Source organism: Lonchura striata, chromosome 1, assembly GCF_050655825.1.
Source record: "Lonchura striata isolate lonStrDom1 chromosome 1, ASM5065582v1, whole genome shotgun sequence".
NCBI lineage: Eukaryota > Metazoa > Chordata > Aves > Passeriformes > Estrildidae > Lonchura > Lonchura striata.
Window position 1 is genome coordinate 104271610 of NC_140703.1, and position 15331 is coordinate 104286940.

The 15331-nt window shown below is 41.5% G+C and overlaps 1 long non-coding RNA gene across 1 annotated transcript in view; it reads right to left on the bottom strand.

The window, feature by feature from the left end:
- Positions 1-10284, bottom strand: part of LOC146768801 (uncharacterized) — a 63644-nt gene extending 53360 nt beyond the window's left edge. Inside the window, exon 1 of the long non-coding RNA XR_014949945.1 lies at positions 3331-10284. This is a non-coding gene — a long non-coding RNA (uncharacterized LOC146768801). The remainder of the gene's footprint in view (positions 1-3330) is intronic.
- Between the last annotated feature and the right edge of the window lie 5047 nt (positions 10285-15331).

The following is a 15331-nucleotide window of genomic DNA, read 5'->3' on the forward strand; positions in this document are numbered from 1 at the left end:
CCCATAAGGGTACCTAGAGCTGAGATTCATCCAAAGATGATGAGAAATCCCTCTATGCTGAAACCAGAGTGGGCAAAAACAGGAGAATGAAGTTTGACAGAGCAAATGACCAAAGTTGCTACAAAGTCAGATATAGGAAACAGCATCATAAGTAGATGAAAAAATCAATTTAAGAAGCATGACACTCACTTGGATACCGAAATTAAAAGTAAAGTGTGTAATCATTGTTAAGCCCACTTTTGTGTTCTAATGAAATCTATGCTGTGACCAGATGGATTTTCCATATTCAGTAATTATTCACTGGAACTTTTAAAGAAAGCTGTTCAGACTATTGTAGACTAGATGACTAAGGACTGCATGTCTGTAAAAAGGAATTACAGGTTTTGAGCAGCTGCTTTTGTGTACCAGGGGTTTTTCCAGTCCTCTCATCAGCAGGCAGGTCTTGGTGCACAGAATTCCAGACAAAGCCAGGGATGGTGGGATGGTATGGTGCTTCTCTGGATCAGGTGCTGAGGAGCTCTTAGGGAGACTGACACATTGCAAGTTGCTGGGATCCTATTTCTCCCCCTTTCTGGGCCTTATCTTTTGATATGGACCCTATCTGGGTCCTATCCTCTGATTTTATTGTAACAACTCTTGAATACATGAACAACTTTCCTTTGAGTCACTGTTCCATTCCTGTCCCACAAGCGTGACTAGGACATGTAATCCTTTAACTGCCTCTGTGAAAGAAATAATTCATGAGATAAACACACTTTCAGTTCAAGCAGTGCAGTAAACTGCAACACTCTCTTTTCAGAATAAAGGCATCTCAGTTATGCATTAAAAGGTTCTCACATGCCAGGCTTCAGCTTTCTTACACATTCATGCAGAAGAACCTAATTAAGGGCTCTGTACAAAAGTGATTAATAATTTCTCATTAAGTTATGGGAAATGCAGTAGTAGTTAGAGTTGGGGAAATTTGCATGCAGATATCTCCAGTTTCTACCTATTATAAAAGATGCCATCTTCAAAGATTTTGTTAAAAGCCCACCTATTTTATGTTTCCTCTTAAATATGCACTGGGGGTTTCACTAAATGCTGACTGTCAGAACAAAGGGTCAAAGCTTAGTGCACATGCACAAATATGTTACTCTAATACCTCTTATTTATTTTGGTATGCAGCTACATTCTTCTCTTTGTCTCACATCTGTCACTTATCAAAACTAATACATAAGTGTCAAGTCAAGACAGGGAATCCCCTTTCTTCACTCTGCTGCCAGTATGCCCTAATTTAACTTTTTTTCTCTCCAGTGAGGAAATAGAAATACAATTTTATTGATTTTCTGCTGAATTTTTTTTTGAACAAAGGAAGTAGGCTGATCTCATTAGCATGTGTTTGCTGATATCAGAGTTAAGTTCTGGGAACTGTCATCCATATCATCCCTGAAGTCCATTTCCTAAATGAATTCTAGTTTTGGATGCTTCTGAATAAATAAAGACTAAGCCCCTTCCATTTTTTTCCATGGTGGGCAATAGGCAGAATGCAGGAGAAGACAAAGTCCTTACCCTGTTAAGAGTCTAAGCCCCGCAAAAGTAAAACAAGGTCCTGGAACCCACTGTCTAACAAGAGGTCCAGTGGCTTGCAAATTTGGCAAGCACTTCACGCTCAGTCAGATTAGCTACATCTCCACAGTGGAGTATGCTATGTATCTTTCTGTGACTTGCCAACAAAAGGCATTTCTGAGACTAAACACTGATTTGACAGGAAGTTAGACAAATCCATTCCAACAACTATCTTTGTCATTCCAAACAGAATGGGAGCATTTCGAGAAAAAGTGAAAAAAAACACAAAACACCCACAATTCCCTAGCTCCAACGAGATGCAGAACTTTACCATAAGTGCAATGCAGCTTTTTGTATTTTACAAAAGTGAAGTTGAGCACAAAGGGTGGAGCTCAGAGGGACAGTACCCTGACCACCAACATCCATCTGTGCCCATTGTGAAACCCATGTCTTTTTTTTACTGGACAGTACTTCCAAAACACCCTGCTCCTTGGAAGTTTCAATCCAAATAAGTTTTAAAAATACTTGTGGTTTTAGCCCAGCTGGCATCCAAGCCACTGGATTTAACTCACAGTCACTCATTCGCCCTTTCCAGTGAGACATGGAGAGAATCAAAAGGGTAAAACTGAGAAAACTCATGGGTTGAGATAGAGTTTAATGGGTAAAACAAAAGTTGCTCATACCAGCAAACTGAAACAGGAAAGTCACTCAGCACTGACCATCAGCAGGCAGGTGCTCAGCCATTCCCAAAAATGGCCTCCATCCTGTGTAAGAGCTCCTTGTGAAGGCAAGTGCCATAACATTGAATGTCCCCCTTCCTCTTCTCCCAGCTCACGTGCTGAACATGACATTTGATATCCCTGTGGCCAGTTGACCATGTGTGACATGGGATATCCCTGTGGCCAGTTGGGGTGAGCTGCCCTGACTGTGTCTCCTCCTGACACCTTGCAGCCCCAGCCTGCTCACTGTGGGGTGGGGTGAGAAGCAGAAGAGGCCTTGAGGCTATGTAAGCACTGATTAGCAATAACTAAAATATTTGGGTGTTTCCATCGCAAATCCAAAACACAGTCCCTTACCAGCTACTGTGAAGAAAATTAACTCTACTCCAGCACAAACTATCTTACCAATCTAATTGTTCCTTTCCCCTGCTCTGATGATGCCAAAGAAAAAGATGTATCTTGTTAGGCTTTCTTCTTAGAAAATATTTCCTAAACATGTTTATATCTACCTATGCTTCCAGGCTGCATGTACAAAATATGCCCTTCTGCCTATGTAGGGATGTTACCCTGAACCCTAAATATTCCCTTGGTGTTAGCTCAGGTAGCTCCACATGACATGACATTCTTCAATTTAACACTACCCTGAGTTCCCATCCTTAACTACAGCGCACTGTCAGGCATCAAGGGCTGGGCCAAGGGCAAGCTGAGAAAGTTCACAAGAAAAATAGTCTCTTGGGACCCATCCTTCCCCAGCCTCATCTGTGCCACTAACATAAAATTCAAAATTATGGATGTGAAATGTATGAAAAAGAAAAGATATCCTGTTGTTTATAAAACTAATGATTAAAGGATTTCCTTCTCTTAATTAGAAAATAAATAAATATTTTAAGTGGACAAATGCAAACAAGAACCCTCAAACTAATTCACTTTGTCTAATCAATTCTACATGGAAAATAAATTCATGCAAATCTAAGTCTCCACATGAACACATCTTTTCAGTGACATGTTCATGAGGTCATTTGTTTCAGATTAATAAATCAGACAGTTCTAGCAGCAGCATACTCACCAACATCAACCTCTTTAATCAACAGTTCATTTGCTTCATGGAGGAAGGTAGGCCTGCTCATGATTGCTATTTTCTGGTTAAGATGTCGAACACAGGATGCAGATGGGTTTCAAGAAGGGCTGGTGTTTATTCTGCCCAGTGGAGCATGCTGGAAAGCTTTTCCTCTACCCTGAAATACTGGGCTTTTGTCTGCTAAGTCTGTGTCAACAAAGCACAGGCAAAGTAATTTCTAGCACACAAACAATTGGAAAATAGAGGATCAAGAACCAGCAAAGAAATCTCAGACTGGGAGCATTTGTTCCTTTGCACTGAAAGTAATGAAGGCAAAATTAATATATCTTTATTGATATGTTAAATAAATTGAAGTTCCTTATCCTATTTGTGTAATGACATCCACTGATCGAGTAGATTGAATTATACTCGACACATTGATATTTTATGTGTACAACACATCCTTAAAATTTTAGGTTTTGTGGGAGGAAATATTAAAAAAAGTAGTAAGAAAAGAGGGTGAAACTCTGAAGTGCAACTTTCCCCACTGAATTCAGTGGTGAGGTTGCTATTGGTTTCAATGCATCAGCCTCAGAATGTTGCTGATGATCAGAAAGCATGAACAATCTGTAGGATGCTGCTTTTCAGCCAAGGCTATCATATGACCTGGAGTTTCCTTTTCATGGGCAAGATCCCATCCTATGGTAAAAATTCTCACAGTCTTTTCCTATACTTGTGTAAGGTATGCATAATGTATATGCATATTCTTATCCTTGTGTAATGTGCTCTTCGGCGTGTGTGCTGATTTTATCCTGGGCACATCCCAAGCTGAAAGGTGTTTGTGCAGGCCCAGCCTGCCTGGGAGTGACACTGCCCAGGAGAGATGGTGTGTGGAGAGGGCACTGTGGCACTGAAGCCCAGCAATTTAAACATGACCTAGCCCTGGTTTTTTGGCTGGTAGAGAAAACTTGTTTGCAAGTCAAAATCTGCTTTTTTTAACCGGCTCCAATGTGTGGGAGCCAATCATCAAAACATGGTGTCTATTTTAGGTCTTGTTTCATTATGTGGGGTGTTTAAATTCAGGCTCTGAGAGGTTTATCATAAGTTGAACTCTACATTTTCAGAGATGCTACAGACTGAATCATAAAAACACCCCTTGGAGAATGAATTTATAATTTTACTGTGTAGTTTTAAGCTCAACTTTTAAAACCATATGCAAATAAACCTGATTAAAGATGGTGTCTAAAGAGGAAAAACCATAAATTTTTTTAAAATTTTAATTGACTTGGAGTTCAGTGGTCAAATACTTTCCCCAGTGAACCATGAAGAATTGTAACTGTGTGTGTAGCCTTCAAAGCAAAATACATGCTGTTATGTGGTCCTGATCCCAATTACCTGCTTTGTATTACCAGGTAAATGGTAGGTATCTGTTGCATACTCATTCCTTTGGGGCTTTTAAAGGTGAGAAAGTATCACTTTAAAAACTTGTTTCAAAATCTAATGTCTTATACTTGCCTTACCCTTGTTTCACTATCCAGTTACTATGAGAATCAAAATTGAAATTTCGCTAGTTCCTGTGATGCACTGGATTAATAGATAGATCCTGATGTACTGGGTTAATAACTGGAGAACTCCTGTACCAGGAAGAGAAAAAGGGGGAGACATCCACTGGATTATTGTTTGTGTGCATGCAAGTGTTAAAAATGAAAAAAACCTGAAATACAAACTTTGCAAATGGCCACTTTATTAAAATTGCAACAGAAGGCAAGGTGAGGGAAAAGGAAAAGAAAAAAGAAAAGGGGAAGGGAAGGGAAGGGAAGGGAAGGGAAGGGAAGGGAAGGGAAGGGAAGGGAAGGGAAGGGAAGGGAAGGGAAGGGAAGGGAAGGGAAGGGAAGGGAAGGGAAGGGAAGGGAAGGGAAGGGAAGGGAAGGGAAGGGAAGGGAAGGGAAGGGAAGGGAAGGGAAGGGAAGGGAAGGGAAGGGAAGGGAAGGGAAGGGAAGGGAAGGGAAGGGAAGGGAAGGGAAGGGAAGGGAAGGGAAGGGAAGGGAAGGGAAGGAAGAAAAAAGACATAATGTCGCATCTAAGTGTTAAAATGTGATTTACAAGTTAACAAAGGTGATTGAAATTCTTGATAAAATGGATTCAGGTATTCTTCATAATTATATTATTGTAATAACTTCAGACTGCAGTAAAATTTTAGTCTTCCATTGCTCTAAACCTTCCAGTGAAAAACAAGTTAGCAAAATATATTCTGTGCTCCAGAGGGTGTGTTTGTGTAGTTTCAGGCTGTGAACATAGATGGAACAGATGATAATAGAGAATGGAAGAGGGAGAATGGAAATGGGAAAATGGGGGTTAAATACATAAAAATGAACATATGGCTAAAATTGATTGCAGCAATAATTTCAGCTCCCCTCACACTGAATTCTTTAATCTTTCATTTCCTGGCTTATAAAGGAAAAGGAAATAATGAGAATGCAATAAAAAAAATGCACATTCTTATGTTAGCTTGAGAGTACAGAATAGTGCTTTTACTAATTTGTAATTTAGAAATATTCTGCGGAATGAACAATGGAATTCTCTTAGTCAGGAGTCTGGCTCTGAGTCATTGTGAGGGATGCAAGCTCACAAGTCAGTCTTCTCTCCAGGTTTGAGGCAAGTCCTTCTGTTTCCATACATTAGATGCTCAAGTGTTTAGCAATCAAGAACACTGATAAGAAGTCACAGAAGTAAATTTCTGGTTATTTCTTGAGTTTTGCTGACAGATTTGTACAGATTTGTACATACAGAAGAGTTCTGAATGTGAAGCTGCACTGAACTGTCAACTTAAGAGTGTTAATAATGAACAAATGGGAAAAGTGCAGGTAAGTGACAGCATTAATAAGAGGCAAGCCTGTTAAGCAAACAAGTTTTAGTTAAAATGTTTCCATGTTTAAAAATTAAAGCTTCAGAACTATTATTAATATTTAATTTTCTATTTCTTGTCTCATTGAAATAACTGGACTGTAAGTGGACTCTTTTTAAAATTTTTATTCTTTCTTTGTCCAGTGTGAGACACAGTAAGAAAAAAATAGTGCAAGAGAATTTAATCACAATTTTAAAGGAGAACAGGACATATTAATTTCTGTGCTAAGACCTCTAAGACAGGAAAATGTGAGGGGAGTGATAAAAGTGATTAGCTGAAAGCATCTCCCTATGTTCTTTGGGCCTCAAGTTTTCAGCTGGGGGAAGGCACCACAAATTGATTTCTTTCAAATCATGCCTGCAAAGAATCTGGCTCTTTAGTTTTAGTAAAGTAGTCTAAGAATGTACTAAAAATATCTTGTATTGACAGGCTTCTAAATGACAATATTTAAAATGAAAACACGTGGTTACCAAAAAGAGTTATTTTCAATGTCTTGGTGCTACCAGAGAAAGCTGTGCTATTGCAAATGCACAGGTGTTTTGTAATAAACCACACAACCCACAGGGGAACACCTTCCTGGGCTACTGCACCTCAACCTGGAGTAATTTCTCATTCTGCAGAAGACTGTTCTGTGGATCCTAAAATTTCAATTTCTAGAAGATTTCAATTTCTCCTTTTTTTTCTGTGAAAATATTGCCTACAATTTGTAAGCTGCTGATCAGTTTCCAAAAAATCTCACACTATAACATGTGCCAGTGGCTTTACCCTGATGGTCTCAGGCTCCAAATGGGGCTCGTATCTCTTGTGAGATAGACTGACAACTGGCAAGCGCTGTGCCAAGCTTTCCTGCCTCTTGGCTTCATGAAAGGATCACTTGGCCATAAAGATTCCTTCTATTTTTCCTCTGCTGTTACCTACATATTGCTTAGCTTCCTGTAATCCCCACCTTGTCACATATATTTTCTCTTCCAAGGAATGCCCTGCAAGGAAAAATTCTGCTTTCCCTTCCCATCAAACTCCATTTCCATTCCCTTATTGAAGGCTTCTGGCTGAGCTGTCTGAAATGGTACAGAATAACCATTTAAGCACAGGGACAGAGGTGGCTGGTCACCACCTGCCTGCCTGCCTGAGTGGCATCCCTGGGAGCTCAGGTTTCAGTCCTTTGTTCCCTCCACGTGGAAAACGCTTCCCTGGAAAGAAGAGGGCACAGAGGGTTAATGCTTGAGGAATGCAGGGCCGGGATTAAGGCTTGTGGCAATTAGTTACCCGTGCACACCAGTTTTCCTGAGGCTTGACACAACGGGGAATTTTACTTACCTGAAAATTCTCTTTTAACCTGAGAAGGGCTCCAAACTTCAATAAAGTTGGACACATGCGTAAGAACTTGACTCTTTTAACGCCAAAGCAGTAAAATCAACTGTATTTACAAAACCTGACTTTGAAATGCAACCCTGAAATATAAGAGAAACAAAACCAAGTGGAGAGCCACTCGCTTTGCTGCCGGGAGAAGTCAGAACCTCGGGTCCCTCACCCCCAACCTCGCTGCCACGCAGGGGTGGCTCCCTCCTGACGTGTGCAGTCTGCAAAAAGGGAACTTGCAACACATGCAAAGAGCATTTCTGGAATACACACAGGGAATTTATAATATCCATTATATGCCTCCTCCATGCAAAAGTAAACTGTATTTAAAGGCATTATACATGCTTGCTATGTAATTACATCCATCAGAGAGAGCTGCTTCCCTGCGTTCCCCTGCTGTTGCCATGGCAGCATCCCCATGTTTGCAAAGTGCAGGGCACACGCTCTTAATTATACTTACAAAGCAGCTACATTTCAAAGGAATACAATAAATACAAAGTTGAAGTGAGGGTGCTGCACCGAAGTGATATGAACAAATATACTTTTATCACGTCTGCATCTCCTGCACACTTCACACCCATTATTAGAGCATTCTGCCTAATTCCCCGGTTCCTTTTGTGCATTTATGGAAAACTCCTGTTTTTTGTCTGCCAGAAAATGCAGTCTGTGTTGCAGGCCCCAGAATTATCTCTGCTTCTAACCTGGGAGCTGACTGTTACGAAACCAAAGCGATTGAGAGACATCGTTTCATTTGTACTGATCAAAATGTGCCAAGGGGAATGTCTCTTTACTTAACCACTATAAAATGCCATCTCTGCTCTCCGGCCCCTCTGGTGCCTAAATCACCCACCCAGCAAACACCTAATGAGCTGTCCCCCTGCTGCAGTCACCTGTCTCAGTGCTACCGTGTCAGTTCTGGTGACAGCGAAGGTGACGCAACCGCTCTGAGGTGCCAACATGACACTGCTCAAGCAGAAGGGATTTCAATGCACAAATACCAGCTTGGTGCAGCACACACCACCAGCACAGTCTTTGCTTCCCTGTGGATGAATAGCGTGGAAATTGCAGTTGATATAAATTTACATTTTTACCCCTATAAAGAAACAAGGAATTCCCTCATTCTGAAATTAATGCTCTCCCTGAAGCTGAACAGGGTTTGTACAGATGCTGGATTGCAGATATGAATTATGTATTTTCTGGGGGTGGAATGTCATGCAATTTTAGTGTTATTCAAGCCACAAAGATCCATCAGGGGAGAAGTAATTAGAATATTTCAGAGACCCAGATTTACATTTCTTAAAGCTTATGAGCAAAATGAAATTGGCTGCCTCCAATTTACATGTCTGCAATCACACCATGAAAAACCTGTCAGATCTCGGCTTTTAGATCTGAAACCTCAGCAGGGAAAACCAGGTGTTCTGGCAAATGATGGTTTTGCTTTGGTGTCACTTGTGCACAGTTAATTCTGAAATAAATATGCGTTGAGGTGTAGGGGGCACTGTGTTATTGCATGTATATAAGCAGGTGTGGTAAAAGCCATTGGATTTGATTTACAAGACAGAAGCCTTATTTTCCAGCTTATTTATTTCTATTCTTAGTTTCTTTTTTCATATATATTTATTTTGCACCTTGTGCATGAGAAATTGTGGTGTTCTTACCAGGGTGTATGCACTCAGCCACAGGAAAGTGAAGGAATTCTGCCTTCTTAATCAACTATGCTCTGAATTAATTCTCTGAGTAAGCAATGTGGCCTGGACAAGCAGCAGGGCCTGGACATGGCTGACATATAAGGACACATGGGCACTAATAATTCTTTTATTTTAAAAAGGAAAGCAATTCTACAATTTGGCCTGTTAGCTTTGGTCAAGTGCTGTGTATTCTCTGGCTATCTGTTCTATCCAGATAGCTGCTGTGCATCCTTTAAAATTACAGTGAGTTCTAGATAGAGTTTGAGCCTCATTTGACTCTAGCCTGCTGATATGGGTGGCAGAAGTCTTTGGGTTGCCCTGGCTGGAGCTGTGGCTTGAACAGGAGGCCACAAAGCTCTTTCAAGGCAGACGTTCGTTGTTTCTTGTACCACATACCAATTCTCAACACTGGACTCAACAGATCCATTATGGTTCCTTACTCTGCCAGCAGAATAAAAATAGTAGTTTGGACTACCTTGTGCAGGCTCACATTTCCAGACCTTTTGGTCTGCAATAGTTTGCCCACAGATCTGAGAAACAGAATCACGGAATGATTGGGTTGGAAGAGACCTTCAAGATCATCGAGTCTAACCCGTTCCCTGACACCTCAACTAAACCATGGCACCAAGTGCCACATGCAGTCTTTTTTATAAACACATCCAGGGGTGGTGACTCCACTACCTCCCCTGGCAGGCCATTCCAGAACCTTATCACCCTTTGTGTAAAAAACTTTTTCCTAATATCCAACCTATATTTCCCTTGGTGCAGCTTGAGACTGTGACCTCTAGTTCTGTCAGTTGCTGCCTGGTGAAAGAGAGCAACAACACCTGACTGCAACCACCCTTCAGGGAGCTGTAGAGAGTGATAAGGCCACCCCTGAGTCTCCTTTTCTCCAGGCTAAACACCCCCAGCTCCCTCATTCATTCCTGACAGGGCTTGTGTTCCCTTGTTGCCTCCTCTGGATGCACTCAGGTGTCCCAACATCCTTCCCAAACTGAGGGGCCAGAACTGGACACAGTTCTGGACACAATGTACTACTGAAAGAAGAAATTATATTACTTACACTGGTTTATGCCTGTAAGTATTTGATAATGCACACAGATCTATACCTATGTATGCATAGATGTACATGTACATGTGGAGCCTGTCCCTCTCCTGCCTTTATGTGGAGCACAGATGTTACATAATGCTTCCATCCGGGAACAGAGAAGCAGGGATATGACTAAGCAACAGAGCGTGACTTATGAATAACAAATTGTGCATATTCCCAAAGATATTTCTTTAGCTGATCTCCAAGGAAAGAAATCTCCAAAATTAATACATTTGAGAAAACTCCCATGTTCTAGAGGACTACAAGGAGATAGTGGAGGACAAAGAACAAACAGAAAAATAGGGAGAATTTATTCCATAAATTTACATTGCTCCTTGTAGATAACTCATCTCTGACAATGACTTCATGCATTGATTCAGATTATTAATATGTGGGTCAAGAGTTTTCACCCACTGCACAGCAGTAAGTGCAGTGGGGTTGAACCCCAGCTTGCAGCTGAAGGCAGAAAACAGACCCCTCTCAGGCACATTTTTGGGCAGATTAAAAATCAGTAGGGTGAGATCTACAAAGTTCTATCTCCTGATTCTACCTGACCAGAAACCTGCATGCAGACACTACAACTTTATCACCCTCTTGCCTTGCCCCTTTGGGTTGTCAGTACCTCCTGTATAAACCAGCATGTGAAGGAGCTCATAGCATCAGCTAGGCAAGCACTTCTAGAACCTTTGAGCCAGTTCCTTGTCTGGAAGAAATCAGCAGAGCTCCATTCTCATCAATAAAGCTGTGCCAGATGACTCCTCCTGGGTCTCTAGGACTCAAGATTTCTCAGAGGAAAAAAAAAAAATCTAATTGATGATAAACTAAGAGAGGAGGAGGGAAAGCTTTTAAATTCCTGAAAGACAATTTGGAGGCAGAAAATGAAGGGCCAGGGACAAAGAAACAAGGGCACATTTGAAGTGATTCAGTAAGCTAATGGGGGAAATATGGAAGAAATATCATAGATAATGGGAGAAGGGTGATTCTTTTCCATCTCCTCTCTTAATCCACATTTTGTCAAAGCAATCATGATTTTCCCATGGAGACAATATGACCATCTGATCCAAGGAGCTTTCACTTAGGTGAGCGATCTGCAACCCCTCAGCCCTGGAATCCTTACTCATCTTTGTGCTGATTTGGTGGCTGGATGGGGCTGTTCATTATCTGCTGAATTTCTACAGTGCTCCCCTTGGAGCAGGTGTACCTGCACGGGCACCACAGGACAAAAGGCACTGCTGAGCTCCAGCTCTCCCCTGCTGGTCGAACAAAGCTGAGTTAGTAAAAATCCCTCTGCGGTTTATTGCAAAGTGCGGTGGGACCCAGGGAAGAGTGCCATGAAAGGTTGGCTCCAGAATTTGGCACTTTTTTGGACTGAGCCCTTAAATTCAAGTCCTTTCAAAGGCACAGTGAGGCCAAGCCTTTCTGCTGACCTTTTCAGATGCTCACCAGTGGTGTGGCTCTTTATTTCCTCCCAGATCCACTGTCTCTGTACTGGCTCTCTGTGCCATTCCCCTTGCTTCTTCCCCAGCACAACACAGTGTGATCTCATTTATTAGTCGTGCTAACAAGGCCTTGTTCTTTATCTTTTTTCCTTCCCTTTTGCTGTCTTCTTCTATTAATCACAAGGTTTGCTTCAGTCTGTGCATTTCACAGTTTGCCATGACATTATTTCTCCCCATGTAGGGCAGCACCCCCTGATGTGAACAGGCTCTTCCTTCCTGGGAACAGGCATTTGGATTCCTGAGTGACAGAATGCTCAGCCCAGTTCAAGGCTCCACCCAGTCCAATATGATGCTGATCTGGACAGACAAGGCAGCTGATTTAATGGCTGATTGCAATCTGGGCCAGGCAGGTTGTGACCAAACCAATCCTCTGTCTGTAATAGATGCTAATAAGTTTAATGATGTGGGTATAACTTTGATCCTCATCTGAAGCCTGAATGTAAAGAACCTAATAAACTACCCCAAAGAAATGAATACCTTCAGTTTTCCCAGGACCAGTTCAACTGTGGACCAAGGCTGAAGTATTTGAAGTCCAGCATTAAGAGGGGAGGGATGCATGTTTGGGCAGGTTACTGAAACCTTTAGTTCCAAAAGATCTACTACCTGATTTGGAAGGACTTCAAATATCTGAAAGATGAGCTCTATATATATTTAGCATCCAATTATAAAAATAACTAAAATGAGTGCACACTATAAATCTTTCCTTGATGATATTTGTGTCAGAACTGGTGATAAGACAGCAGCATAGAGATGGTAATTTGAAAAACTCTCCTTTTTTATGTCTCTTTTCATACCTTAGACCAACTCTCTAAGCTTCTCTGCAGCTGTCAGTTCTGTTGAGATTTATTCACCAGCAATCAAGATTCCAGGCATTCCGAGGAACATTTACACTGACATGTTCCCCTCTTCCCACTAACCCTCATCTATGCCCACCTTTTCTCTTTCCAGCTCAATTTCACTGTATTTTCTCCTTTCCTTAGGCAGGGAAGTGATTCTGCTTTCCTTTCAACACACTTTCCCTTAACATAGCCACTCAACAGTGCTGAAAAAGTGTCATAATAGAGATAGCAGTGTTTGGGATTTTTCATTGGGATTGATTTATTTAATAAAATCATAGAATAATTTGGGTTGGAAGGGACCTTTAAAGGTCATCTAGCTCAAGCTCCCTGTAATGAGCAGGAACACCATCCCTGATGAGCAAATCAGGTTGCCCAAAGCCCCACCCAACATGACTTTGAACACCTCCAGTGACAGGGTACCACATCCTCTCTGTGCAATGTTTTCCAGTACCTGGCCATCCTTATAGCAAGGATATATTATATATATATATATATATATTAGATATACTAATATCTAGTTTGAATCTGTCCTCTTTTAGTTTAAAACCACATACCCCTTATCCTGTCACAACAAGCCTGGCTAAAAACTCTATCCTCATCTTTCTTATAAGCCCTGTCAAGTACTGGGAGGCTGCTAGAAAGTCTTCCCAGAGCCCTTCTCTTTTCCAGGCTGAACAACTACAGCTCTCTCAACTCCCTGTGTCCAAGGGAGAGATGCTCCAGCTTCCTGAGCACCTCTGTGGCCCTCCTCTGGACCTGCTGCAACAGGTCCCTGTCTTTCCTGTGCTGAGGGCTCCAGAGCTGCATGCAGTGCTCCAGGTGTGTTCTCTCTGGAGGCATAGCTGTGCTGTGTTGTAGGGAACACAGATAACAAGGGTAAAACCTGCCAATACCAACTGAACAAGCTCTGGAAGTAGCAGAGCAGTGTCAGCCTAGCTCTACTCATGAGGAATAAATCTTAACCACTGAGCTGGTTGCTCTGTCCCACTCTGTATTGTATTGATCAACCTCAGGGGCTCTGAACACACCTCTTCTGCATGGCACAGGGAACTGGGGGGGATTTCAGATACTTCTTCATATTCTGAACTCAAAAGTGAGAGGGAATTTCTGTGCAGCCATGCATGTGAACTCTACTAAAGAAACACAGACTGCAACACTGGTTTCTTTCCTATGTGGATTTTTTTTTTTGCTTCCTTTTAACATCTTCAAACACCCCAATTAACAAACAGTTCATGTAGCAAACAGTCCCATTTAGTGCAAGCTGTGTCAAGACCTTTAGCATGGACTGTTGGACTTTTGGCAACTGAATTGCAGCCTTTCTTCTATTGAAATATTCCCTTTCTGGTGAAAAAATAGGTACCTTTTCTAGATCTTGTGCATTTGACTGAATGCACTAGTATATTATGACCTTTCTGTGCATAAACCTTTCTTTTTTTAGCCTATGTTTCGTACTTTGAAGAGCCACTTTAATGAAACTTCACATGTGTGAATGTTTTTCTTTACTTTCATGACAGCAAGCACTGTAACATATTGATAGTTTTAAGGCAGGTTGTACAACTGAAGATGTTTGCTTTCTTAGAGTAAACAGACACTTCTGATTCTGCTATTTAGTTTGGTCAAAAAGTATTACCAACCTTCCCCAGTATGATATTTACATAGAAGGAATGCAAGCTCTTGTCCAGCTCAAGTGATTTTTATGGTTCAATGAGTAACAAGATATTAGTCACCAGAAGGTCTTTTGACCTAATTTATTTTTACTTTCTTTTCTGCTAATAAGTTTATTATTCTGATTATGAACTGCCTACTCTTTACTCAGAAAAAGTCAGCTTCCTGGAAAAATCTGCCAAATGTAATTCACTTTCAGCTTGATACTTTGGAAATTAAGAAAAATTAATGGTGCAAAGCCTCAGACACAAGTTTGCAAAACAGGAACCACTTCAAAGCTACTCTTCTGGCTTTTTGGCAAGCACAGGAATATGGAACCAAGGGCTTTGTATATATTGGACTGAGGAAACACTTGAACTTCTGCATCCTTAGGCCCCTGATGTGGGATGTCCAGGCTGTTTAGATGTGAATCACCTCAGACCTTTTCCAGCTGAGCAACAAAGCCCATCTGCCCAGACAATGCTGGCTGTTGTAGGAACAGCACAATGGTGTTGCAGTATGAACAAAGCATAAAGAGAGACAGGTTGCAAATTCCTTGGAGATGACACAGGGAAAGACTTCTTCACTTATGAGACTGTGTTAAACAGGCTACTTGCATAACCCATGCTTCTCCCTGGATCTCTGCTGGAACAAGGCTCTGGAAGCAGCATCCTGCCATGTTAGCAGATGGACATGAGTAAGGCAGCCAAGAGAGCAGAGAAAAAGGGATGCTTACAGGGAAATCACATAAAGGGAGGTCATCCCAGCTGAAGGCTGCAGACAGCTGCTAACAAGTTTGTAGAATGCAGTTGAGAGACATAATTATAATATGACTGTACACAAGTGAGGAGCTAGGATTAAGACCTCAGCAACAGCAAGGCAGGTTTTACAGTATGAATCACCAGCAGACAACTACTGTTGTTTATGAAAGCAGGTTCATTACTCTCTGCAGGCAACGCTGTGTCTTGTCACGAGATGAGGCTGGA